Here is a 27,695-nt window from a genome sequence, read left to right on the forward strand (position 1 = left end):
GAAAGATAAATATACATGATCTCACTCATTTATGGAATATAATGAACAACATAAACTGATGAACAAAAACAGATCCAGAAACAGAGAAGCATCAAATCTCAGAGGGAAGGTAGGTAGGGTGGGGGTAAGGAGAAGAGATCAACCAATGGACTTGTATGCATGCATATGAGCCTAACCAATGGACACAGACAACAGGGGTGTGAGGGCATGAGTGGGGAGGTGGGGAGGCTGTAATGGGGCGATAAAAACACATATGCAGTACCTTAATCAATAAAGAAAAAAATTGCAACCAAAATAAAGAACCACCATCATTCAGAACCACCTGAAAGCTGGCTGAATGGAAGTCCTACAACTAGAGAAGTAAAGGATAAAGCACATTGAGACCAGTAGGAGGGGTGGGTGCACAGAACGGGCTGGTCCAACACCCACGTAAGCTGTTTTTTTTAATCCGGAGGGAGATCTTCTCTGTGGAGACTGCCAGTGAGGAGCAAAGGATCCCAGACCCACACCAGCTCAGGGCCCCAGAGCTGGGAAGAGAAGCCCCCATAACTAAGGGCTGTAAAAACCAGCAGGGATTGTTGATCTTGACTAATCTCTTGCCAATACTCTTGGTTGCTCTTAATAATTTTATACTTATACAGTCCTCTTTTCATCTTTGCTGTTCTATAATTTTGTTGTGAAGGAGATATGTATATATATATAATTTTTTTTGGTAAATTCTTCTTGGAATTTATTGGGTTTCCTAAATGTATGAACTGATAGCTTTCACTAATTCTATAAAATTTTGAATCATTTTCTTTCTTCAGATACCCTTTCTCACATTTTCTTTAATTTTGCCTGTACTCCATATTATCAATTCCTCATTTCATATAGTTTCCATATTCTTGTGTCTGTGATACATATTCTGGATTACTGCTTATGACATATCTCAGGTGTTTATTTTAAAGGTGTATATTTTTAGCTATGTTTAGCCAACTTAATATGTTTATTGAATTAACATATTAATGCAATTTTTCATATAAATTACATATTTATGGATTCTTAATTATTAATATACTTTCTTATGTGATATTTGTCTTTTTCCAATATGCATCCTTAATTTAAATAGTTTCATATCCTTTCAAAATGCTCTGTTTTATATTTTTTTTGCCATATTAAATGTATTTAATTTTCATATATGATAGGGGAGAGGTCATCTATTTTGATGGTCTGGTTCTATAGGTTTTTAAAAAGAATTTCACTATCTCTCATAATTTGTTTAAGGGCTTAATGATACTTTTCTTTAACTTCACTTCCCTGGAATTATTTGAACTCAGTAACTTCAAAGGAAATCATATTTGTTTCTATCATGTTTCTGCAACTTTAACTACCCAAGAAAAGTTAAATACATTTTCTGCTCATTATTTTTTTTTGAGGGGGACCATAAAGGTGTATGCCTTTTAGACCTAAACCCCAGGAGGGAAAGTCAGTTCAGCAGTCTTTAAGAAGTCATTTTTTTCTTCCCCTGCTCTTCCACCCCCTCTTTCTTTACCTTCTCCTTCTTCATTATACTCCATAAGTGTCATTCTGTTAGGTGTCTCTGCTTTATACAGTTGCCTCTGATCTGACCACCATCCTACTGGCTTCTGATTTTTTATATATATATATTTTTTGATTTAACTGTTTACTAAGCAGAAAGATCAGTAGTTGGTCCTTTATCTACCGCTGACAAGTGGTTTTTATATACTTTATTACAAATAAAACAATCTTGCTTGATATAATATCTGTCATCTTACAAACATGACTAAGGAGTCCTAAAATAATGTATATTTCTAGGAGCTAAGCTTTTCTTAAAAACAAACAAATGAACTATACTATTAGTAAATACCATTATCTAAATCTATACAGCATCTTTAAGCAATGTGAAAATGAAATGATTTATTAATTTACATAAAAATTACTTTATACATTAAAGAATAGTTTTTCAGATTATAAAAAAACAAAGTCTAAAGCTGTCATTATTGGGATTCATGGGACGTGGTTTGTTCCTCTATCACTTGCTTCACAATTTCTGCCAGTTTTAGTCGATCTACTTTATCTGTGAATCCACGACCATTCCAGCTGAAGCTTTGCAGAGTATCTCTCAGGAGTTTGCATTCCCGGTTATACTTCCAAGCCTCTTGCATTACTTCATTCAGCTTTTCATCTTCATTCTCGCCTTTACCAGCCTGGGGGAGAATACATTGAGCAATCACATCTCGGAGCTTTTCCAAGGCAACATTTGAATCCTCGGTTCCATTCTCACGATCGTGGATATACACACCATCCTTTGGCCTGGTGCCAAGTAATTTCCTCTTCCTCAGAATGGGGTTGTTCACAGAGTGCAAGGGTTTGAGGCTGACTTTCAGATCCTGGATTCGCATGTTGGCCAACTGTTCCGCATGAGCCTGCTGGATTCCTGCAACCACCGCCTTATCCATCATCACTTGAGCAGAGGGTAGAACATTATCCAGGGCCTCAGTCGAGTTTAGCCAGGGGTGGTCCAACACTCCTTCAATGGTGAGTCTTTCCTCTGGTTTGACCTTCAAGAGCTTCCTCACAACATCTTTGGCCATCTCTGAGATCTGGCTCCACTCTTCCTCTGGGAACTCAAAACTGCCTGTCATGATCTTTCTCCGCATGTCCTTTGGGATAGTCCGACTGTGATGTTTGGAGTAAAAAGGAGGGTATCCACACAACATCACGTAGATAATCACTCCTAAGGACCATAAATCACAGCTCTTGTTGTAAGTGTAGGGTGTTGGTGAGGTAGGTATGATGCCAAATTTCTCCTTTTGATGCCTTCTCTGTGCCTCTAGTACCTGAGGTGCTACATAATAAGGGGTGAACTGGGGTGTCATCAAGTCACCTTGGTCAATTTTGGCAAATCCAAAATCACACAACTTCACTGGGGCATCCAAAGAGTTATCCCTGAAGAGCAGATTCTCAGGCTTGAGGTCTCTGTGCGCGATGTTTAACAAGTGACAGTGCTGTAGAGCCAGAGCTATCCGCTTTGTTACTTGGCTGGCTTGCTTCTCTGTAAAGTGCCGGTGCTGGCTGATACTGTGAAATAGCTCTCCCCCTTCCATCATCTCCATTACAATTAAGAGTCGAGCCCTGGGGCTGGACTCATGAGGAAACTGTACACTGTTAGCAAACACTTCAATAATTTGAACTATATTTGGGTGTGTGGCACACATCATGTGCAGGCGTACCTCATTTCTAGCTTTTGGACGATCAAAAAGAATTTTCAGTGCAAACCGTTCTTGGGTAGAATTCTTCACACAGACTCTAACTGGACCACTAATTCCAGCTCCCAGTTTCTGAGTCCAGTTGATATTATATTCCTCTAAAATGGAGGTTTCCTTGATGGCTTTCTCCATGTCGCTCTCCGACATGCTCCGCGGCACCCCGATGGCCGGGAGCAGCGGAGGCTGCGCAGCGGCCCGGTCCCACCGCTGCGAAGGGAGCAAGGGGCTTGGCGCCCGGGCCCCGGGCCTCGGGGAGAGGGGCAGCAGCCGCCCCCCCGGGACCGGCGGGGAGGAGGACCCCGGCGCCGGCTCGGCGGCGGCAGGCGGCTCTAGGCTGGTGGCGGCGGCAGCGGCGGCGGCAGCCCCTGGGGACAAGCCTTTGTGCTGGGCCCTGCGCGGCTGCTTCCCGGCCTCATCCCCGGCCCGGGCCGCCGGCTCCCGAGGCAGGGCGAGGCGGAGAGGGCCCCGGCCCGGAGCGCTGTGCGGGGGCCTCGCGGGGCCGCCGCTTAGGTCCGGGCTCGCCAGGTCCTCGGGAGGAGCCTGCGCCTCCGCCCTGATTTTTTATATTGTTATTGAATCCCATAGGCTCTCTTACCTGTACTGTAAGCCTGTTGGTAGGCTCTAGGATCAACCCAGGCCTCAAAGTCAAAGATAGAAACCTTGGATTAAATGTTTTGTAATGTTTACCTTTTGTGAAAGACTATCTCAAGCATGAATTTAAAAAGCAATGTTTTCTATTATATATTTTATTTTTAGAGATGCTATATTGCAAAGGATTTATCTGAACATATAAATTGCTACAAGATTGGAAGCATTTTTTTTTTTGCTCTTTGAGACTTTTGTCTCTATGAACCCACTTTAATTATGAATTCAAGGATGGTTCCCGCTAATAACTTTAACTCCATCCATCATATTGGTATATTATTAATATATACTGTATATAGGAATATAAAACTTTTCAAACTCACATCCTAGTTTTGTATATGCTACATTCTTAGTCTCCATGAATTCGTGCACTGGGCCTCTAGTGTTACTATAATTGTCTTATTCTTGGGAATTTTATGAAATATAAATCTCTCTTGCCCATTCCCATATTTGCTTTTATAAAGTAACTAGGGGCCCAGTGCATGGATTTGTGCACCTTGAAAGGAACTGTGGGCTGTGCGAGGCTGTGGTAGGCACAGAGGTGGGTCTTGGCCCATCCTCTGTGCCCCTGCCTGGCCCCTCCTGCCACAGCCCTCTGGCCCCCATCGGCCGATAGCACCTCTCCCACTGTTGCTGCTCCCACCCGCTGATGGTGCTGATCCCGCTCGCACCCACTGAAGGTGTGGAGCAATTGGGGCTGGTGCACTGGCAGTGGGTGCAAGCATGGACTCTGGCACCAGCAACAGGTGTGAGAGGTGGCTGCCAGCCCCAATCTCCCCTCAGGGGCAGGGGAAGGCGGAGAAGCCCTGAAGGGCGATCAGGACCGGCAGCTTCCACTCGCACCCGCTGACAACGCTGTGTGATCAGGGCTGGCACTGGGCACCAGCAGTGGGTGCGAGCAGGGCTGGTGCCAGCAGCAGGTGCGAGCACCAGGTGGGACTGAGAGCAAAGAATTTTCAGTAACTACCAGAGGCTTGCCCCAATGACAGCGACTGGTGCCCCGCCTTGGTCTGGCACCCCCACTGGCCTGCTCCCTCATCCTGCCGCGGCCAATGCCTGCAATGTTCCGCACATGCCCCCTGGTGGTCAGCACATGTTATAGCAACCAGTTGTTTGATTGTTCCGGTTGTACTGCTGTTGGGTCTATTTGCATATTAGCCTTTTAGTAGATAGGATTACTTGTAATAGTTTCTTACATTTTAGCAGCATTTTGCTTTGGGAAATTTTATGTTTTCAGAGGCCTAATGAAGACCAATATGCTTTTCTTGGTGACCAATAGCATCTCAAGTCATTAGAAGCTTTGCTTTCTGCCATGTATTTTCCTGTAGCTTTGAAATATAGCCCTAATTTTATGCTTCTCCCTATCTTTCTCTTATTCCTACTCTGACAACTTTCTTTAGTTCATAACATTTCAGCCTACTTTTTATTGTCTTTTTTAGTTTCCTCCCTTGTGTAGTGTTTGTTATCTCTGTGAGTTGGATCAGAGCAGTGAGCCCTAATTCATTTTGCATTTTGTTTGCTTGCTTTAAGGCCAAGCCCTTGTTCTGATTATATGCTTCTCTATATTTGGATTTATGAATATTCCCAGGAGGAAGAAAACGGAAGTAAATGAGAGTTCATCTGTTGAAACAAATTTGGCTCCTCTCCATCTCCCTAAATAGTACAGATCCACTCAGGAAGTGTCTCCATTCATTCCTATTCCTCCTTGAGACTTTCCTCCATATGGCTCATTTTTCTGATGTTTTACTTTGAGATTTAATTTGATATATATGCCAGGGATGAATATCATGCCAATCTGCCTTACCTACACAACAGCTATAAACAATTATCACCTTGAATTTCATCTGATAAAGCTTGATATATTTCATCTAATCTCTCCTTACATATTTGTCAGTTTTTTGTAACAATTATATATGACTGTTCTAGATTTCTCAATTATTCCTATTAACTCCTTAGTAACAGCTTGTAGAGGCAAATTTTCAATATCATTCTGGTTCTGAATTTCCTTTCAAAGGAAAAATACTCAATTTGATTTTTAAACTCTCACCAATTTTCTTCTATTTAATCACTTTGGTTCCCAGTCACCTTAGTGACAGTTGAATCAGCTTCCACCTTCTTAATCCCATCTTGAATAGTAGTTGGCTTTTTAATATGTCATTTTTATTTTTATTTTTGCTTTAAAAGAGAGAATTATAGGCACAAATTTTGCCTTAGTATTTTAGATTTTGTGTTTTTTAGTTTCACTTGGGTTTATTTTTTTCCTCAATCAAAAAAAAAATGAGTATACTCTGTAAAAAAAAAGGGTATTTGGTTCTCCTTATCTGTTCATTGCATAGTCTGTTACTTTGGTGCTCTTAGAATCATAACTTAAGTCCTACAATCTTGGTCAGGGCTTAGGACATTTTATTCTTTCTCCTTGCATTTGTAACTTGGTTGAAGAAAATAGAAATCTCCATTCTCTTGGAAGTATAGAGAAGAAAGCTCCTATCCTTATCTCTTGATCTTCAATTATGTCCATTTGATTATTAAAGCTGGGGGAAATGGTCATTTCACATAGGTGGTATAGCCTCCCGCTGGCTCAATTTTTCAGCCTGAAATTTTTCTCCAGTGATCCACCAGTAAGTTCACCGGGGCTTTTCTGTAGCAGAAGCCAGCAAGCCTTCCTCCTCTTCTCTGTATGGATTTGTATGCAATTTCATTTCAATGGAGAACCTGTCAAAAGCCAACTTTGCCCCTGAATCATGTTATGTTCTTCACTTCCATTACAGTGACCAACATCTTGATCCTATGTCCTTCCTCCGTTTATCTGTTTGGCATCCCTCAGAACTCCCACAGCACATTTTAAGAAAAATCAATTCTTTCAGATCATTAAATGTCAGATTACATTTAAAGTATCTGATCTTCATGTATTTTGATAACCAAAAGTGCAGATGGCATTCTAGTTGCTAAATTGTTTTAAAGCAATAGAAACTGAGACCCGAAGAGATGAAATAACCCTCCAAAGCTTTACATGGATGCTGAATTGCAGAGCTTCATGAGAACCAAAGCCTGACAATATAAAATTATACTCCAGGAAAAGCACAAACCCTTAAAATGCATTTAGGTAATTGAGTTGAAGAGTCTAATGCATTAGCCCTAGAAATCTGATCATTCACAGTCAGTTCCTCAGGTGGGAGCTGTCAAGATGTTTGACACGTTTGCCATTACCTAGCTCTCTTGCCGCTCGCAATCCCAAAGCTCTGCATCTCTCTAGACCAAGGACACTCATGCAAATGACCCACTTAATGTAAAAAAGGAAACTTTGACCAGTGTGGTCATAGGAAATGTGAAGAAACTTAAGTAGAGAAGTGTGAGCTAATCATCGCTTTAGCTGTCTGAGTCCTTCCCAGTGCTAATGAGGTTTTAACACTGTTCTTTCTTTGTTATTTGTCTTGCTTGTTCTACATTAGTAACTTTTTTTTTTTTTTTACCACATTAGAGAGGCTTGGAAATTGCTTGATGACACAGCTAGCCATTCTGGAAAAAGTGCTTTCCTGATGAGGTTTCTGGCTGTGTAATTTTGCTTTCATGATTCTCCATCCAGCTCAATAATCAGAAAGGTCATGAGTAGCTCTTTCTGGGCCAGGCAATGTTACGAAGCTGACACAGTGCTGGAAATGGATTTCATTGTGTGTCACTGATGCAAAGACTCAGCAGTGCTCTTCTGTTTAGCAAAGACAATTATATGTGTATTCCAGAAAAGCACGTGTGATAATTAATGGACTGGAGATGGCCGGAAATGTGCAGAGATGAGAGTTTATTATGATCATTTAATAGACCAAGGCTACATTTTCCCCCACTTTGCACAGAAACTTTCATTTGTCAATGACTTACTGTTTCGAAATGTGTAGAATGTGCAGTTGTCAGGCAGCTGTGCAGAGCATCTGCTAAGTGAAAAGTGCAGAGTTTAATATGTGAAAGTAAATTGAAAACCCAATTCAGTTACAAGGAATTGGCCCCACACAAATGCGGGAGCTGGCTAAGCCGTGTCTGTAGCGCTTTGTCTGATGCTGGAGCTCGACCTTTCCAGGGAAAACATCAGGAAATGATGCTGGCTGTGATGTGCAGAAGTTCAAGGGCATCCTGGAATCTACAAGCATGATCTGGAGCCCTACAAGGACTTCCATCTGTACTTGTAGGGCTCCCGATCGAAGTGCATGTTGTTTCCTATTACCTCTGCCCTGGGCACCATTTGTCACAGGGTTTAGCGGAGAAGTCAGAGAAGTCAAAGGAGGATCTGAGGAAGGAAGGGAGTTGCAGGCTCAGCTTCTGCTTCATGCTGGTGCAAGTGCATAATTAGTTCAACAAAAACGTATGTGAGCTACAAATATGGCTGTTCATTCTCTCCTGCCCTCCAAATCTCCCAAAAATCACCTTTGTGGCCCTCTCTAAAGAAATACACATAAGAAAAGGAATTCTGGAAAATGTATTTTAGCCCAGCCAAGTCTACATATTACAAAATTACCCTAATACTCTTTATTCCTGAATGGGCATGCCTCTTCTTTGTTAGACCATCAGTGTGGGACATGAAGACAATCTAGTGTGCAGTAGACCTGGGTTTTCATTTTGTTACTTCTATAGTTACTTTCTGTCCACCGCATCTATGATAATAAAAGTGTAATATGCTAATTAGACTGGATGTCCTTCCAGAGGCCCTTCTGTCCTTCTGGACAAAGCTGGGGCTGTGAGGGAAGCCCAGGTCCCGGGTGCCAGAGGGAAGCCTGTGCCGGCAGACGGGGGAAGGAAGGCCTGCTCTTGCATGAATTTCATGCATCAGGCCTCTAGTTATTTCAAAATGTTTAAGGTGAACTGCTCTTACCTTGTACTTAGTGTGTTTAAACACCATTTGCTTATAAAAACTTACTTTTTCTCCAAATACTTCTCCAGTATTTGGATTTTCTCTTCTGTTTCATTGTTCTATGTCTACCTTTCCATCAATCTCACAGTTTCTTGATTACTTTAGTTTTTTAGTAATACTTAAAATCAAGTTATACAAATCCTTCTTTGTTTTTCTTTTTAAAGTTATTTCAACTGTTCTTTTCATATGTATATTTAAATTAGTTTGTTGACATTTACAAAAATACTAATAAAATTTTACAATGATAGATCAGTTTGGTAAGATTTGATATCTTAATATTGATATTTAAAGAGCATAAATATGGTATATCTATTTTAAGCCTTGATTTTTTCATAAAAGGTTTATAGATTTTAATCATAAAAATCCTTTAAACATTTTGTTACATTCATACTCAATGATTTTTTTTTGAGGGGGGTACTATTGTTAATTGTTTTCTTTCAATTTCCTGCTGTTTTATCTAAATTTCCAATTGAAATAAAATTTACATATCTATATACTAGCAATGAGCTAGTATATAGATATAAAATTGATTTTAGTATATTTATCTTTTATCCTGTGATTTTGGATAACAATTTGGATTTTCTATGTAAACAATAATGACATCTGCAAAAAGAGACAGTTTTATTTCTTCCTTTAAATTTGTATGCCTCACTTTTTTTTTCTTCTCTCATTTCACTAGCTAATCCTTTTAATATAAGGTTGAATTTTAGTTTTAAAAGACAATGTGTTTCTGGAATATCTGTTGATGCTTCCTTGAAACTGTTTGAATGGACAACTGCCATGTGTATGGGATATCCCACCCTGAGTTTTTGTTTGCTAGCTGTGCTCACTCTGTGTGAAAATGAGAAGATAAAAAGGGTTTTCTTGCCTGGATTAGTCCAACAAATCACATCCTTGGCTGATCTTCTTATAGTATCTGTAGTTTTGTTTAGATAAATGACTAAATGTACTTCTCTTTCCCACCACCACCATCATAATAATAGGACAAGTGTTATGAGGGCTCCCCTTTATTTGCCCATTCACCAAGCATTTATTGAGTGCCTATGATGCTGTGCTGGCTAATGGGAGTGCAAATGGGCATATCCTCATTTGTCAAGGAGCCCAATCTAGTGAGCAGAGGGAAGCAAATGAACAATGATAATAGATGCATCAGCAAAGTTGCTTCACTATTAGCAACTGAAGGGTATTGTTTAATCCCACAAACACTATCTATCCCTTTGCTGAGTCTATAATATGGGAGTGGGGGGGAAATCATGATGCTTTTAAATAATAGAGACACTATTTTTCCAAATTGAACAATGTGTGTTTAATATGTGGAATTGAGTTAGAAAGCTCAAGATTTTCTGCTTGAGAGACAGCATAAGCATCAAACAGATTTTACTATATAAATCCGTGACGGAAAATAAGAGCTAGTAAGCTCTACTCCTTTTCCTAACACTGAGGGCAGGCATTTCTAATAGAGGCCACATATGGACTGGCTCCTTCCCAATAACTTCCTACAAGCTGTCACTACCAGCCATCAGGCTCCCAATCTGAGATGAGACTTCCCTTTATTTCTCTTGAAGTAACTGTGCTTTCTGGTAGAGTGGAGAGAATAAGTCTTATTTGCAATCTACCTGAAATGTTCTGGACGAGAGATGACAACACTATTCCAACAAAGCCATTTAGCTTACTTTTGATTTGGTTTTAAAATTTTGTAGGAGCTATGTTTTGAGCTGATACTCAGTGTCTCATCAGTCTATCTTAGCTAACTGAGCTTAAAATTGATTTGCAAGTAAACTTTCTTTTTCTTTCTCTAAAAAATAGTAGGGTGTATAGTATTATAGCCTGTATATTATTTCTAATATTCAAAGAATTATTTGTATGCCTCTAGTTATATTTGGTACTCTGTACATATATCATTTCCTCAGAAACATCTTTTTTGATAACCTTATGTGGTGAAATAATATTTTCCACCCCTGGCTCTGCTGTATGTTTCTTCATAGGACATGATATTCTATATATTTGTTAATTGTTTATTGTCTTTCTTTTCCATTAGAATATACACACATGAGGGCAGAGAATTTTATTTGTCTCATTTACCATGTAAATACAATCACTCACTACCTACAACCAGACCTGTCAAATGATTAATTGATTAACTGAAATATGAAACAACCATGGGAGACAGGCATGGCACAAGCCCCATTTTGTTGATGTGAAAACAAAATCAGAGGGGTCTCTTGACTTGCTTCCAGTACACACACACACACACACACACACACACACACTAAATAGCACAATCCCTTCACCTGTGCTGCCTTCCTTTTGGGTACCTCCAAAGTTTAAGGTTACATGACACTTGTTGATAGCTTGTTCTTACTCAAATGAGGTTGGTAGAGAGATACAACCAACCAAAATCCAATAAAACTTAGCATTTAGGAAAAACTATTTGATATAAAAAAAATCTGAAAATTATTCAGTCATTAACTTTTTAAAAGAGACTAGCACTCCTATGACCAGCCATATAACACAGAATGTATATATAAAAACATAAGGGATTTATTAAAGTTCCTGTCTAGAATGCTCAATGGCTCAGGAAAAACTAAAACAAAGCTTTCAGAGACTTTCTTAGTCTTGATCACTTGTCAATTAATTCTCCAAAATTAGTTTATGTTTTATTTGCATGGCACCTACTATCACAAAAAACCATTTAATTGAAATCATGTTTAATGAACATTAAAAAGAAGTAACTTAAAATAGATATATTTTCTTACTTTCTATTATCTACTTTTTCCAAGCTTTTCTGTTCTAAAAATAATTATTTTTCTCATTTGAAAAAAATTTATATTTCAATATTAAATTTGCTGAATTCTAGAAAACAATGAAGGGAAAAAGAAGAATTTCACAGATATTTAGGATCCATTTAAAATTGTGTGTCTTCTTTTATGAATATGTGAAAATGCCACATATTTTCTAGTTGCTTAAAGTGTAAAAATAGCCCTAGCCAGTTTGGCTCAGTGGGTAGAGTGTTGGCCTGCGTACTGAAGGGTCCCAGGTTCGATTCTGGACAAGGGCACATGCCTGAGTTGCAGGTTTGATCCCCATAAGGGAGTATGAAGGAGGCAGCCGATCAATGATTCTCTCTCATCATTGATGTTTCTATCTCTCTCTCCCTCTCCCTTCCTCTCTGAAATCAATAAGAAAATATATTTAAAAAAAAACAAATAAAGTGTAAAAATATTGAGTTGCTAACATACTTGACATGAGTTTTTGGATTTCTGGCTTTATCAGAACTCTCAAGGACTTGGTTAAAAGTAGACAGCTACAGTTTTCTACTTTTGTTTGTATCTGCTAATTTTAACACAGCAACCTTGAGATAATCCAAAGCAGTACATAAAAAAGTGTAATCCATCTAACAGATATCTCCTCTGACCAAACTCAATAGCCACACAACTCTATTTCTCTAAATCTGTCCAAAACACAAAGTTGTCACAATATGGGCATAAGCTCATTATAATGATACCCACATATACTGTTTACCTAGAGCTCTTTCAATTTCATTTACTTTCTTAGACATGGAAGAGGTGCGCAAATCACTAATGAGCCTAAAACTATCTCTAATATTTCCTTTCTAGCCTTTGTTTTGAATACTCAGAAAGAGTAGTGAATTGCTTGAGAGGTAGCTTTTTCCAACTATCCCTAGTGAACCACTTTTCAGACAGTGATAAATGCTCTATTTACAGCTTGCACTGCCTTCCAAATTTTCAGAATAGAATACTTTTTAAAGAAGCATGAGTGTCCTTGTTCTTATACATTGGTTTTAATAGTGCCCCCCAAAAAACAAAGTATGAAGTCTGCAAAATTAATCTTTAAAAAAATTTAAATTAAATTAAATTTATTTATTTATTTATTTATACATACATACATACATACATACATACAGATTGGCCTATTGTTCCTTCAGGGAATAGTGGATATAGGCCAAATCTCTAGTGGGAACAATGTTTGTGCTTTCACTACCTGGGTTCAGTGGCTATTGGGAACTACTTAATAGTGATTGCTTGGTTTGATTTTTAAATCAAGTTTTCAGAAGGGGAAAACAAAAACACACCTAAATAAACACTGACTGCATTCAAGCAATCTGCTTGAAGGTCATGCATGCATTTCCTTCTTAGGAACCTGGAGGGTATTTTAAGCACAATGTTTTGCATACCCAGTAATTTTTCCCCTTTATTACATATGTCATCTCTAATGCATTTTCTGTCTTAATTACCCACTATAGACTCTAGGGTTAATTTTGAGTAATGTTTCGCATCATCCTAAAACCAAACCTACCCACAAATGACAAATATATAACACCACTCCCAAATACTCTAATGAACAAGATTCAAATCCAGCTTCCAAAATAAATATGAAGGGAAATTTCATAAATACTTTAAGCCAAACTGATATTACTCATGTGGAGATTTAAGTTCAGAAATATATGTATACTAGGAAATTCATAAAAATGCAGCAAGAACCTCTTTACCCAAATGCTTTTGAACAACCTCAAACCTCTGAAAATCCAGCGTGATAGAACATTTATTTCTCCTTGCTGTGCCAGAAAAAGGGTCGAAGTAGCAAATATACAGAGTTCATACTCTCAAAAAATTTTAAATTTAGCCAAAGAGATACACATTAAATAATTATTAAATGATTAATCACTACTATGATAACTCTAATTATTTGATATATGTGACCCTGGGCAAGCTGTTTAAATTGGGTGACTGTCAGTTTTCATATATGTAAATCAGGAATTATAAAACATAGTTGGCAAGGTTTGTGTTAGGATTAGAGATAATATGTGTAAAATGTTTCACCAAGGATAGGTACTCATCAAAGTATTAAAACACGTTATTACTAGCTGTATTTTTAAGTACTTGGGATAATCATTCATCATTATTAGACAGTTTAATAGAAAAAATATATTTGTAATGCCTCCCTATAACTGCAACAATTAGTAAAAATTTGTAATAATTTTCAATTTTATAACATCTAACATTCTGTATTTTACATTATCCAGAGCCTAAATAAATACATTGGCTCTGCTGCTTACTCTGAGTGACAGATTGAAAATTTTCCAAGTAACCTGATCAAACTGAAGCCCATACTTTTATATTCTTTTGTGAAGCTCATTATAAACTAAGAAATTTTTTTAAAAATTTGCTATTTTGAGCAAATGAGTAATACCAATGACACATACTGATTCTCCTTTGTTAACACTTGTTAATATATATTACTAGAGGCCTGGTGCACAACATTTGTGCACTGGGGGGTGTCCCTCAGCCTGGCCTGTGCCCTCTCACAGGGAGTGGGCCTAAGTTGGCAGTCAGACATCCCCCCCAGGGGTCCTTATCACTGTTGCAGAGGCAGGAGAGGCTCCCACCACCTCCACTGCACTCGCCAGCCGTGAGCCCGGCTTCTGGCTGAGTGGTGCTCCCCCTGAAGGAGCACACTGACCACCAGGGGGAAGCTCCTGCATGAAACACCTGCCCCCTGGTGGTCAGTGTGCATCATAGCAACCAGTCATTCTGCCATTTGGTCAATTTGCATATTATGGGTTTATTATATAGGATTGTAGATTTGCACATCATGTTCCTTTCTTTTTAATTCATGTTTGGATTTCTCAATTAATAAATCTTAATTCATGTAAGATTTCTCAATTAATAAAGATTGTCATTGGGTCACAAAAATTGGTTCAAACATGATCTTACCAATCATCTACCTCATAACTTTAGCTCTCCATTCCATGTTAGAATTTACATTAGAGGAAATTTTCAAGTGTGGATTCAAGTAATCCACTTAACCAGTTCCTTAGCATATATATTATAGACTTATATTTTAAGTCAAACTATCCTAAACATATCCAACCAATTTGATAGACATGTATAAATTATACTAGAGGCCCAGTGCACAAAAATTTGTGCACTTGGGGGGGGGGGGGCCCTCAGCACAGCCTGTGCCCTCTCACAGTCTGGGAACCCTCGGGGTATGACCACCTGCTGGCTTAGGCCCGCTCCCCGGGGGATTGGGCCTAAGATGGCAGTCAGACATCCCTCCGGCAGCCCAGGAGCCCTAGGGGCATGTCCACTTGCCAGCGGGGAGCAGGCCTAAGCTGCAGTCGGACATCCTTAGCGCTGCTGAGGAAGTGGGAGAGGCTCCCACCACCACCACCAGTGTACTGGCAGCCATCAGCCTGGCTTGTGGCTGAGCAGAGCTCCCCCTGTGGAAGCGCAATGACCACCAGGGGGCAGCTCCTACATTGCGCGCCTGCCCCCTGGTGGTCAGTGTGTGACATAGTGACCAGTCATTCCCAGTCGTTCTGCTGTTAGGGTCAATTTGCATATTACTCTTTTATTATATAGGATAGAGGCCTGGTGCATGGGTGGGGGCCAGCTGGTTTGCCCTGAAGGGTGTCCCGGATCAGGGTGAGGGTCCCGCTGGAGTGCCTGGCCAGCCTGGGTGAGGGGCTGATGGCTGTTTGCAGGCTTGCCACAGTCCCTTCAGGGTACGGGTCCCCACTGGGGTGCCTGGCCAGCCTGGGTGAGTGGCTTCTGGCTGCTTGCAGGCTGGCCAAGCCCCCAGCAGGGACCCTCACCCCATGAGGGTGTGGCCATCCTGGGTGAGGGGCTGATGGCTGTTTGCAGGCTGGCCACAGCCCCCAGCCACCCAAGCTTCCAGTGGAGGCTGGCTGGAAGCAGGTATCTGGGATTTATTTATCTTCTATAATTGAAACTTTGTTGCCTTGAGCAGAGGCCCCAGCCTGCCAAGGCAGGCAGAAAGCTTGGCTTCCTCCATCGCCAGGGCAACCAAGCCTCCTGTTTGCTCCAGCTCCGAGGCTGCCATCTTGGTTGGGTTAATTTGCCTATAGTCACTCTGATTGGCTGTTGGGCGTGGCTTGTGGGCATGGCTTGTGAGTGTAGTGGAGGTAAGGTCAATTTGCATGTTTCTCTTTTATTAGATAAGATTTCGTTGTTGGTGAGTAGGTAACACAATTCTTCCTTCCTTGCTGGAGTCCCTAGTCACAGTCAGAAGGTAACAAATTAACTTTATATAAATTGTTCTCCCATATGCTACAGAAAATGAACACTGTCTAATATGTTAGAGGTCTCTCTCAGATTCTAAAAGAATACATGAAAAGCAAGAGTGATGGAAAATTTAAGATAGAAAAATGGGAAAATTGAAAGAACTAGTTCAACCAAATGATCTAAGTGTATTTCTTGGGATTAAGACTTCTAAATCATGTGGTAGCTGAGCTTTTGAGCACACTAGTGGGATTATGAACCAAGACTGTAATTTTTATTTTAAATGCCAAGGATATACAGTGCTAATGCCAATTATTACAGCAGTGGTCATAGAAAAGTTGCCCTTCAAAATTATAGCTCCACACACACTGAAATGTGTGATTATAACTTGCTGCTTTCACTTGCTCACATCCCTTTACTTTTTAATCCTTTTATACTTGTTTCCAACTAATCTCTTTTGAGAAATGGTCATCTTGAGTATACAAACCAGCCGGCCCCCACCCATGCACCAGGCCTCAAAATGTCCAAATTTGTTCACTTTACAGTAAATCCATTGAAAAATTTTTTATTGAATACATTTTCTGGTCTCTGGACTCAAAATACAGAGTCAAACAGGGCAAGAATTCTTGTTCTAAAATTACCCATATTTAATGAGGAACATAAAATCATGTAAATATTTCTGATTCAAATCAGTGTGTTGTGTGTTTTTAAAAAATATAATATTTTTATTGATTCAGAGAGGAAGAGAGAGGGAGAGAGAGAAACATCAATCATTGATCAGCTGCCTCCTGCATGCCCCCTATTGGAGAATTGAACTGTGACCCCTTGGTTCATAGGTCAATGCTCAACCACTGAGCAACACCAGCCAGTCTGTGTGTTGTGCTATGATGCCAGTATAAGATCCAATGGGATTCTAGAGGAAAGATAAATTACTCAAAAAATAATCTGGAGGATTACAATGAAGATTTTGAGTTTAAGGTACACTCTCATCCTATATAATAAAGAGGTAATATGCAAATTGACCATCACTCCAACACACAAGATGGCCACCCCCATGTGGACACAAGATGGCCTGCAGGGGAGGGCAGTTGTGGGCGATCAGGCCAGCAGGGGAGGGCAGTTGGGGGTGATCGGGCCAGCAGGGGAGCAGTTAGGCATCAATCAGGCTGGCAGGGAAGTGGTTAGGGGCAATCAGGCAAGCAGGCAAGTGGTTGGGAGCCAGCAGTCCCAAATTGGAGAAGGTGCAGGCTTGGCTGAGGGACACCCCCTTCAGTGCACAAATTTCGTGCACCAGGCCTCTAGTAGAATATATTGTGTTTTAGCAAATTGGTATTAAGAGCCATCTCAGAAACTTCTCGTAAAAAAAAAAAATTCTGTAAAATTTTTCTAGCTCTCAGAATATTCTGTTTTGTTTTCAAACCAATCACAGCCATATATCAGAAAGCACTATATTTTCAAGTAATAAATCTTAGAGTTTTAGAGTTAACCTTCATAGATACAACTGAGAGAAGACACAAACTACCAATATCAGAGGTGAGAAAAATAACATCACTACAGACTACACAGACATAAAAAGAGTGTAAAGAAATATTTTGATCAACTTTATGCAAGTCAGTCTGATAACTTATATGAATTGGATACATTTATTTAATTTTTTATTTATTGATTAATGTATTACATATGTGACCTTATCCCCCAATTCCTCCTTATCCCCCTGACTACCCCCTACCCCCTAGTGTCTGTGTCCATTAGTTATGCTTATATGCATGCATAAAAGTCCTTTGATTAATCTCTTCCCCTTCTCCCTCCCCTCCCCTGCCTTCCCTCTGAGGTTTGACAGTCTGATCGATATTTCTCTATGAATTGGATACATTTTTTTTTAAATAAACTACCATAGATCACTGTATTACATAGAGTTCTCCAGAGAAATAGAACCAGCAGAATATAACTAGTTATTGGATTCTATAGCAAAATACAAGTGAGAAAGGATGGGAGTGGCTTAACCCTTGCTTAAACCTTGTCTAATCCTTGTTTCCTCCAAAGTTTTCAACTCATTAGAAGATAAGCAGCCTGATAAACTCTGGAAAGGAGCATGTTAGGATTAACTAGACCAGCAGTCGCCAACCTTTCAGCCCTCATGGACCACCAGTGGTCCGTGGACCACCCGTTGGTGACCGCTGAACTAGACCACTGAGTAATAGATCAACAAGTGTTCTGCATGTACTACCTCAAATGGCACCCCTCTATTTCTGTTTTGTTAATATTGATTTTCAAGTGAATTGTGTTGCATGTCACTAAAAAGCTTTCTAAGAACTATATAATATCTATCCTATATAATAAAAGGCTTATATGCAAATCGACCGAACGGTGGAATCACTGGTTGCTATGATGGACACTTACCACCAGGGGGCAGATGCTCAATGCAGGAGCTTCCCCCTGGTGGTCAGTGCGATCTTACGGGGGAGTGCCGCTCAGCCAGAAGCCAGGCTCATGGATGGCGAGCGCAGCGGTGGTGGCAGGAGCCTCTCCCACCTCCTTGGCAGTGCTAAGGATGTCTGATTGATGACTTAGGCTCCCAGACTGCGACAGGGTGCAGGCTGGGCTGAGGGGACCCTCCTGCGTGCACAAATTTCATGCACCGGACCTCTAGTATCCTATATAATACAAGGCTAATATGCAAATTGTCCCCTTGACCAGGAATTCGACCAGGAATTTGACCAGGAGGTGGGACTGGCCAACCACCTGCGGCCCCTCCCCCTGCTGGGCCCGGCCCCCGATTGTGCCTGCCCCACAGCCTGATTAGGGCCAGGGCTAGCCAGACCCCACCCATGCACAAATTCGTGCACTGGGCCTCTAGGATTATAAATAAACATATAGACCAGCCTGGGTGTCAAAGGTCTCATGTCAGTTTTACCACTCATTTGCTGTGTGACATTAAATTTTTTTTTAATGTTTCTGTGCTGTGAGAGTCTTTCAGGATAATAAAAGAGATGGTGTCTATTATATATCCAATTTTGACATTCTGTAATCTGGTATAAAATGAAAATAGGACACCCTCTGTGGACTTACAGCAATGTTGAAGCCCCTTGGCTCACTTCCTATTGCTCCACCCAAACTTCTTCACCTCCACCCAATATTCAAATACAAAAAAATGTAGCAAGAACTGTATTCAACACTATGACCAGGCCTAGGACTCTTTATAAAACTGGCAGTATGTCCTAGTCTTTGCTTATTTCTCTACTGACTTTTGGATTATTGAAGAAGCAGATCACAATTGCCTAGCTAGCCAAATACAAATATGGACCTTCATACTGTACTTGAAGACTTTGAAAAAAAAATGTATTTCTACTTACTGTGAAGCTATTAAAGATAGATCTTCACAATTACTGCTGGCAACCCTATGAAAAAAAATAGGAAAATATATTTAATCATTGAACAATAATAGTTAAAAACATAGGAAATAAAAAAAAAATTGGCAAGAGACTGCTATAGTAGTTTTGTTTAGTCCGTCACAAATATTAATCTATTTTCACAAAATATCTGGGAGACTATCCCATTTTTTTGGCTGGCAAGATAAAGTTTAAATGTTGCCTCTCTTCCTTTTCCTTAATGTTATTAATTCAAGAAATATTTATTGAGATCTAATATACATAGACATCCTATAAGGCACTAGAAATACAAATTTGAACAAGGTAGGCTTTTTTTCTTCAAGTTCAATCTATAGTGAAAGAGGCAAAACTCTAAATGAAAATCTGGACACATTTAAGGCTAAAATAGAGTCTTTTATAAGATGTCACTGAAATGTCACTGATAGGTGGCAATTAATTCTGCTTGAAAGACAAGGACACTTTCACAAAGAAATGGATTCATTAAGTAAGAGCTTTTCCCCAGAAAGAGTGGACGTTTCCTCAGCGTGAAGGACAGACAGAGCATTCCAGGTTATGCTGCCACATCAGACAATCATTGGTTAAGGGCCACCCTAGTAGAAGTAAGATGGTATGTAAATTTCAGGCCCTCTGTGATCTCTGCAAAAGGCAAAACAGCTCCAATCCTCCAGAGTGTCACAGATGCAGGTGTGAGAACGAAAGCTGAGAAAAGGCATAAGGCAATAAACTGAACATGAGGGGATCTGGGCAGAACACCCAGATCTGCTACAATAGTCATAGATTTCACTGACAAGTAGACTTGTGCCAGGACTTGAAAGTTGAAGGAGTTAGTCAAGCAGAAGTAAATGAGGAGAGAATTATGCCAGGCTGATATGGCTCAGTGGTTGAGTGTCAACTTAAGAAATAGGAGGCCTCGGATTTCTATTCCCAGTCAGTGCACATGCCCGGGTTGTAGGCTCAATTCCCAGTAGGGGGTGTGGGCATGCAGGAGGCAGCCAATTGATGATTCTCTCTCATCATTGATGTTTCTATCTCTCTCTCTCCCTCTCCTTTCCTCTCTTAAATTAATAACAGATAGATATAGATATAGATATAGATATAGATATAGAGATAGAGATAGAGATAGAGATAGAGATAGAGATAGAGATAGAGATAGAGATAGAGATAGAGATAGAGATTTTTTTAAAGAGTAGAAATTGTCAATAGTGACAGTGGGAAGACCTTAGAGCAAAGGCCTGTTATGATTTAAAGAAGTCCACAAATTCTTTGATATATCTTCAAAAACAGAATCCAAATTCCCTTTTTCTTTAATGTGGACTGGACTTTTATATTAGCTGCTAATGAATCAAATAAAATAGAAGTGATTGTGTGCCACATCTGAAAGGCGGTCATAAACAACATGGAAGCTTTGTCTTGATCTTTTAGAGTGAAGTCAGCTGTCCTGAGGAAGTATCAAGGAAGCATCTCTTAGAAGTGGCTCTCTGGTGACTAACTTGGGACTCCTGCCTGCAGACATGAGGATAAACCATCTTGAAGTGGATTATCCAGCTTAGCCAATCTTTCAGATGACTGAAACCTGGCCAACATGCTGACTGCAAGATCATAGGAAATCCTAAGTAGAGCCACTCAACTAAGCCACTGTCAAGTTCTTGACCCAAAACATCTGTGAGGTTATGTATAATTGTTGTTTTAACCAACTGAGTTTTGGGGTAATTTCTTATGCATCAACAGATAATAAATACAAGCCTTAACTGAGAGACATACCTACCATGTTCAAGAAATATCAAAATGGCTAGTTTAAAACATTAATTTATTAACAGAAAAACAGTTATAATTCCGGAATATCCTCAATTGACTATATGGTATGTAGATTTTTAGTAACATGAAAAGTCAATTTTTTTTCATGTAAGTAACATAGTCACAAGTTCTGGCAGATCTGAATATTCTGGGAATGACCATTATTCAACCTACTTTTAGTTAACACTTATTTGCACAAGATAGGGCATGCAAAATTAAGGTCCGTGAGAGCTATTTTCTACAAAGGCAAACAAGGCAATTGAGCTTCCTTTTATCTATCATCTCTTGAAAACATGATAGCAAGGTTCACCAGAGTCTGATTAAAATGAGCAGGTCTCAGCAGGCATGTTGCTAATTTCCTTGGAGAAAGACTAACAAAGACAGTGGGGTTTGAATGCTTATACTTTGTGGGTTTTATTTCCATTTTTATTACACCTTTAACAACTAAAATTACTATTTTAAAGGTTGCCAGAATGAAATCATAAAAATCTATCCTTTGTTTCTATTAGCTAATGTCCAGAAGATTCATAACAAGGCAGAGCAGTTGTGGAGGGCCAATGTGAAGGAAGGCTAAGGTGCAGTCCTGAGATGATGTAGAGGAGATGTGAACACAGTAAAGAACAGATGTTTTTAAAGAGAAGAGGGAGTGAAAGAGAAAATTGGATGGCAGCAATTCTGGCAGAAAACTCAGGAGATACATACATATAAAAAGATTACATGTGATATTAGAATATCATATAATGCCTGAGAAACTTAAGAAGATACCACTGTTCTCATAATGCAAATCATAAAATGCACAGCTCAGGGAAATTTTCATTAGTTGAGAATTAGGGGTCAAAAATAGTTGGGAAACATTGCTTTAGAGAATATGCATGCTTAATCAATAAAATATATATACTTATATATTTGATGAAAACCTTCCAAATTTGATTACATTTTTCTTAACTCTTCAGTATGGTAGGAAACATTATAATGCATCATCTATATATATAAAAGGCTAAGCGACCTGCTGACTGGTAGCTATGACACACAATGACCACTAGGGGGAAGACACTCAACACAGGAGCTGCTGAGCTGCGGTGACTTGGCAGCTGCGATTCTCGGGTGACGCACCCCGGAACCAGAGAGGAGGGAGCCCAATTCCGGGGTGCATCACCCAAGAACTGCCCTCTCAAAACCTAGGACCCCTTGGGGGATGCTGGAGAGCCAGTTTTGGCCTGATCCTCACAGGCCAGGCCGAGGGACCCCACCTGCCGGAGGGACCCCACTCACTCTGCAGACGCCATTCCAGCCACCCTAACTGCGGCCGGCCAGGGAGGGACCATGGGAGGTTGACTCCAGGGTGTGTCTGGCCCGTCTCACCCAGTCCCACCCCAATGGCCACCTTCTAATTAATTTCCTTTCAATGTGCATAAATCTGTGTACCAGGGCACAAGTTTTAAATATAACAAGGCTTCAGAGTCTCTGTGACAAGAGCAGCAAGATAAAATGTTTTTATATAAGAGAAAGGCATTAAGAGCAAAAGAAAGGTATAAATGTTCCTACAATTCTTATGTATTAAATGTGTATACCCTACATCCTGCATGTAATAGAGTGTATGATTGTTGATTATATTAATGTAGTCAATTGAAGGGAAAGAAAGACAATTGTTAATTTTTAGACTGTCCCAAAGGCAGGTTCACAGAGGAATGACTTAGGTAAAATTCAGCTCTTCTAGACCATAGCTCTAAGCAATGTGTCAATGTGGACAATCATGTAAACACTATCACAGATAAGGTACATGATTCCTCCAACTTTGTTTTTAACTGAAGGCTTACCATATCTAGTTTGGGTGAGGACATGGAGGAACCATATATCCTATCTACTCTTGAGTACTACCTCCCACAGTGGCTGCACTGATCTGCATTCTCACCAGCAGTACAAAAGGGTTGCCCTTTTTCTCCTAACACTTTTGTTGATTTATTGATGATAGCCACTATGACAGATGTGAAGTTGACATCTCACTGTGGTTTTAACTTGCATTTCTCTGACGATTAGTGACATTGAGCATCTTTCCATATGTCTATTCACCATCTGTATGTCATCTTTGGAGAAGTGTCTATTCAGGTCTTAAGCCCTTTTTTATTGGATTGTTTTTTTTGTGTGTGTGTTAACTTTTATAAGTTCTTTATAAGCTTTTGGATATCAGATGTATCATTTGCAAATATGTTCTCCCATTCAGTTTGTTGTCTTTTTATTTTGTTTGTCGATGGTTTCCTTTGCTATGCATAACTCTTTAGTTTGAAGTATTCCTTTTTTTCTCTTTTGTTTCCCTTTCCTGAGGAGATATATCAGAAAAAAATATTGCTATGAGAAGTGTCTGAGATTTTACTGCCTATGTTTTCTTCTAGGATTTTTATGGTTTTCAGTGTAACATTTAGGTCTTTATTCTTGTGTGTGGTGTACAAAGGTGGTCTAGTTTCATTTTTTTTTTTTTTTGCATGTATATGTCCAATTTTCCCAACGCCATTTATTGAATAGACTATCTTTAGTCCTTGGTGTGTTTTTGCCTCTGTTGTCAAATATTAATTAACTATAAAGGCATAAATCTACATGTCTGCTTTTATTCCAGCACCATGATGTTTTTATTACTATGGCCTTGTAGTATACTTTAATATTAAGAAGCATGATTCCTCCAACTTTGTCTATCTTTCTCAAGATCGCTGTTGCCACTCAGTGTTTACCATTTATACCATCTTTAAAATGTTGGGCTTGCCATACTCTCTAAAAACACAAGAATATTTAAGGCTGTATTAGATAAAAATGGTTTGGAAAAAATAGTGAATCAAATTGATGGGTAGTTTATAATACAGCCTTTGCTTTCAAAGTGTTCAGAGTGAGCTTTGCTACTTGGTTTATTTATTTCTTTTTTTAAATATTTTATTGATTTTTTACAGAGAGGAAGGGAGAGAGATAGAGAGTTAGAAACATCGATGAGAAAGAAACATTGATCAGCTGCCTCCTGCACACCCCCTACTGGGGATGTGCCCGCAACCCAGGTACATGCCCTTAACCGGAATCGAACCTGGGACCTTTCAGTCCATAGGCTGACGCTCTATCCACTGAGCCAAACCAGTTTCGGCTATTTATTTCTTTTGAAAGCACAAAATATCATCTCAAAAAAGCCTCACATGATATCATCCTGGGACTTTCAATAAAAAACAAACAAAAATATTTGACATTTCCATAATTTCATTTTTGGGCCAAAGACAGGGATCTCATTTTTTTTATTTAGACCATTTAGACCATAATACATTGGTGAGAGATTCAACCCAACCCAAAGAGCCTGCTCTTGTCTTTTTTTTTAAAAGTTTCATTTTAGAAATTGGTTAGTCAGCGCTGAAATATAAGAATTTCAAAGGGTCATTGAAGATCATCAATTCCAAACTTCTTATTCTATGAACAAGGATAATTAAGATCATAGAGATTGATTTTCCCAGGGTGATGTTATTAATTAATAATAGAATTTCCAATTTTAGACTCTTTTCAGTAAAATGATCATCTACCACAATTTTATTGCCTATCTCTTTTATGTCAGATGATGCTCCAATCTCTACATTTTCTGTCATGAAAAAGGCAGCTTCTTTTCTCATCAAATTGGGAAGATCATAGTTTAAATACCAAGTAGTGGCACAGCTCTGGAAACTCATTATTGCTGTCTCTGTCCTAATTTTCACACGGGAAAGAGCTGTCATGATTTGACAGCTGATAAAATGCCTTAGTTTTAAGAAAGATTTTGATGGCATACACGTTTTTCAACCATATTTTTTGCTGATAATTTCCCAAACCATGCAGGTAACAAGGAGTTATTCAATGTATTATTCATAATGTAGGATGGTGGGATCCAGCACAGAGAAACTGATCTGGCTTCTTACGTAATGTTTTGTATGCATGTCCAAGTAAAATAACTTATTTTTAATGAGAGAAACTGTGAGATTGACTCCTTTATCTAATGCGATTCTGTTCTTGGATTATATATTTGCCTTTACTATAACCTAATGACAGATCTGAATTCATCCAATTATGGGAAAATATGTGTCCAGCAACAAAAAAAAAGCATTATAAAAAAAGACAGCAACATTGTTGTACTCTCTTATTAATTTTCTATGCAAAAAAATAACTATAGTCTAGAAACTTCCCTAGCTAGATTCTAAGAAGTGTTAAAAGTTGTAAATAAAAATATAAACATGAAAATGCTTTGGTCTTCAACACTCAGAGTCTAACATGAAGAACATGTGTGCCAGGCACCCATGGGGGCAGCTCGTGAGCAGTAAAGCCTGGCCTGAGTCTTGAGTAGCAGGGACAGAGGAAAAGGGATGATAAAATAGGAGTTATATCTTATTCTTCCTGGTTTTATTAATTTTTTACATAAACAGCTTCCTCCTGTGTATGATAATAGGGGCTTGATAAAATGCTGAGTGGAAGTTTACTCTGTGAGGCTGTAATAGAGGACTTAATACAGGAGGAAAAATATGAATTGGTTCAGGAGGATGTGTTCAATTTCACCAAATTTATACAGAACAGAATCGCAGCTCTATCCCAGAACAAGCTGAAAGAGCTTGAAGTTCATTTAGTTCTGCTTCTTCATTTTTATTGAAGATTAAACTGAAGGACCAAGAGGTAATGAGACAAAGCTAATATTTCATGAAGATTTTTGGATAGAGTTTTAGAACCATAAAACTATTCGTGGGTTGATCATCTTTCTGTTATGTAATGTTATACCCTTGCTTGTGAGGAAAGGATGCTGATAGTTTTCTTCCTGTAAACATTTCACTAATGACTATCCACTGCTTTGCTAAGAAAATCTGCATTTTCATCCCTCTGTCCACCCTACTCTGAGACTGGAGGTAACTCCTAATAAGCAGAAATTACTTTACCTTTTACAGTAACTTTTTCAGAAAAAACATCTAATACAGTTTTCCAATGTGATGTGGCAGGAAGACCTTTGGGAATAGCTTTTGGTAAAGCTTTTATTCCTGATTAACAAATGAACAAAAACGTGGTTTATCAATCAAGGTTCATCAGATAAATAGACTAGCAATAGCCTATATAATAAAAGCATAATATGCAAATTGACTGAACAGTGGAATGGCCTGTTGACAGGAGGCAGGGCCGTCGAGCAGGTGATGCCAGGCCAGCCAAGGTACATTCAGAGGGAGGAGATGGCGATGGGGGGGGGGGGGGCTACAGCTACCAGTCGCGGTGGAAGGGTAATGGGGGGGGCAGGGCTGGCCGCTCACCACCTGCTCCATCCCCTGATCAGCCCACCCAGTTGCCTCCTGCAGAGGGAGGCCAGACTGTGGCTTAGGACATCCTCTGAGGGCTCCCAGACTGCCAGAGGGCACAGGCCAGGCTGAAGGACCCCCCTGAGTACACAAATTTTCATGCACCAGGCCTCTAGTACACATATAAGAAAGATTGTAGAGAATCATTTTATACAACTTTGGACTGCCCAGACAGGTCCAAAATCCATAGGGCAGGCTGTCAGGGAGGGCAGGATGAAACCTCCCATGCTGGGGCTTATGTTATAGTCCAGAGGTGAAATTTCTTCTTCACAAGTAATACTCAGGTCTGTTCCTAAAGAATTTCAGTTGATTGATGAGGCCCGGTCAGATTATTCAGAATAATCTCCCTTTTGAAGGTAACTGATTGTAGATGATAACTACATCTAAAAAATACCTACATAGTAACACTTAGATTAGTGTTTAATTATAAAACTGGGTACTATAGTTTACCCCGATTGACACATAAAACTGATTATCACCAATGGGGGAAGAAAAGGCCTTCATTTTCTGATGACAGTCTTCCTACAATGCCTACAACTTTGTAAATCAGCCTGTAACCATGAATTATATTAGACTGGCACCCTGAAGATGTCAGAAAAGAAACATGAAAACATATGGATCCTTTATGACATTGTTAGGCCAAGGATTTAATTAACCCTGGAGCCATTTTCATAAGATGATAAATCATTTCTGCTTAAGCAACTGAATCATAATTCAGTGTTGTTTGCAGCTAAGACCATCCTGTTATACCCCACTCTGGGTTATCCAGTACCAACAATCTCAAAAATAAGTATTAAAATATAAACACTTGTAAAATCACTGTTTTTACATTAAGGTTATATTTTAAATGAACTTTACCCACAACTACACCAGGGAAATTAATGTAGACTCTTGTCTCATTTAACAAAGTCCATCTAACTTTCTGGTCTTACTTGCTTTAATTGTAAGAATAACAGAATGCTTTGCAGTCAGTTGTTTGATTAATGAGCAATGATTTGAGGTCTCTCATTAAATAGAATATTAGCCTTTGGGGATAGCTTAATTAGCTAAATCCAAAGGCCCTCCTATTAGTATGTAGGCTGATTTTGAAGTTACAGTAAAAGTGAAGTTAAAAAGAGAGCTAATCAGAAGTTAATGTGAGGAGTGACATCAGAGGAATGGTGACATGAGAGACCTACTTGGACTCTGCCCTGGAAGTCTCGACAATTTGAACAGCTGTGACACAACAAAGGATTCCCTGCTCAATGCTCAAACACACCTGAGAGATCCATGCATTGCAACATCTAAAGGTGGGAACGTGGGAGCAAACTGGGGAGCAAGAAGGGAGGAGA

The 27,695-nt window shown here is 39.5% G+C and overlaps 1 pseudogene; it reads right to left on the reverse strand.

Annotated features, from left to right (window-relative positions):
* Positions 1–1,902: 1,902 nt before the first annotated feature.
* LOC139019011 (MAP kinase-activated protein kinase 5 pseudogene) lies at positions 1,903–3,450 on the reverse strand (annotated as a pseudogene).
* Positions 3,451–27,695: the final 24,245 nt, after the last annotated feature.

This window comes from Myotis yumanensis, unplaced genomic scaffold, assembly GCF_028538775.1.
Source record: "Myotis yumanensis isolate MYYU_CA2020_CCGP unplaced genomic scaffold, mMyoYum1.0.hap1 SCAF_10, whole genome shotgun sequence".
NCBI classification, from domain to species: Eukaryota; Metazoa; Chordata; class Mammalia; order Chiroptera; family Vespertilionidae; genus Myotis; species Myotis yumanensis.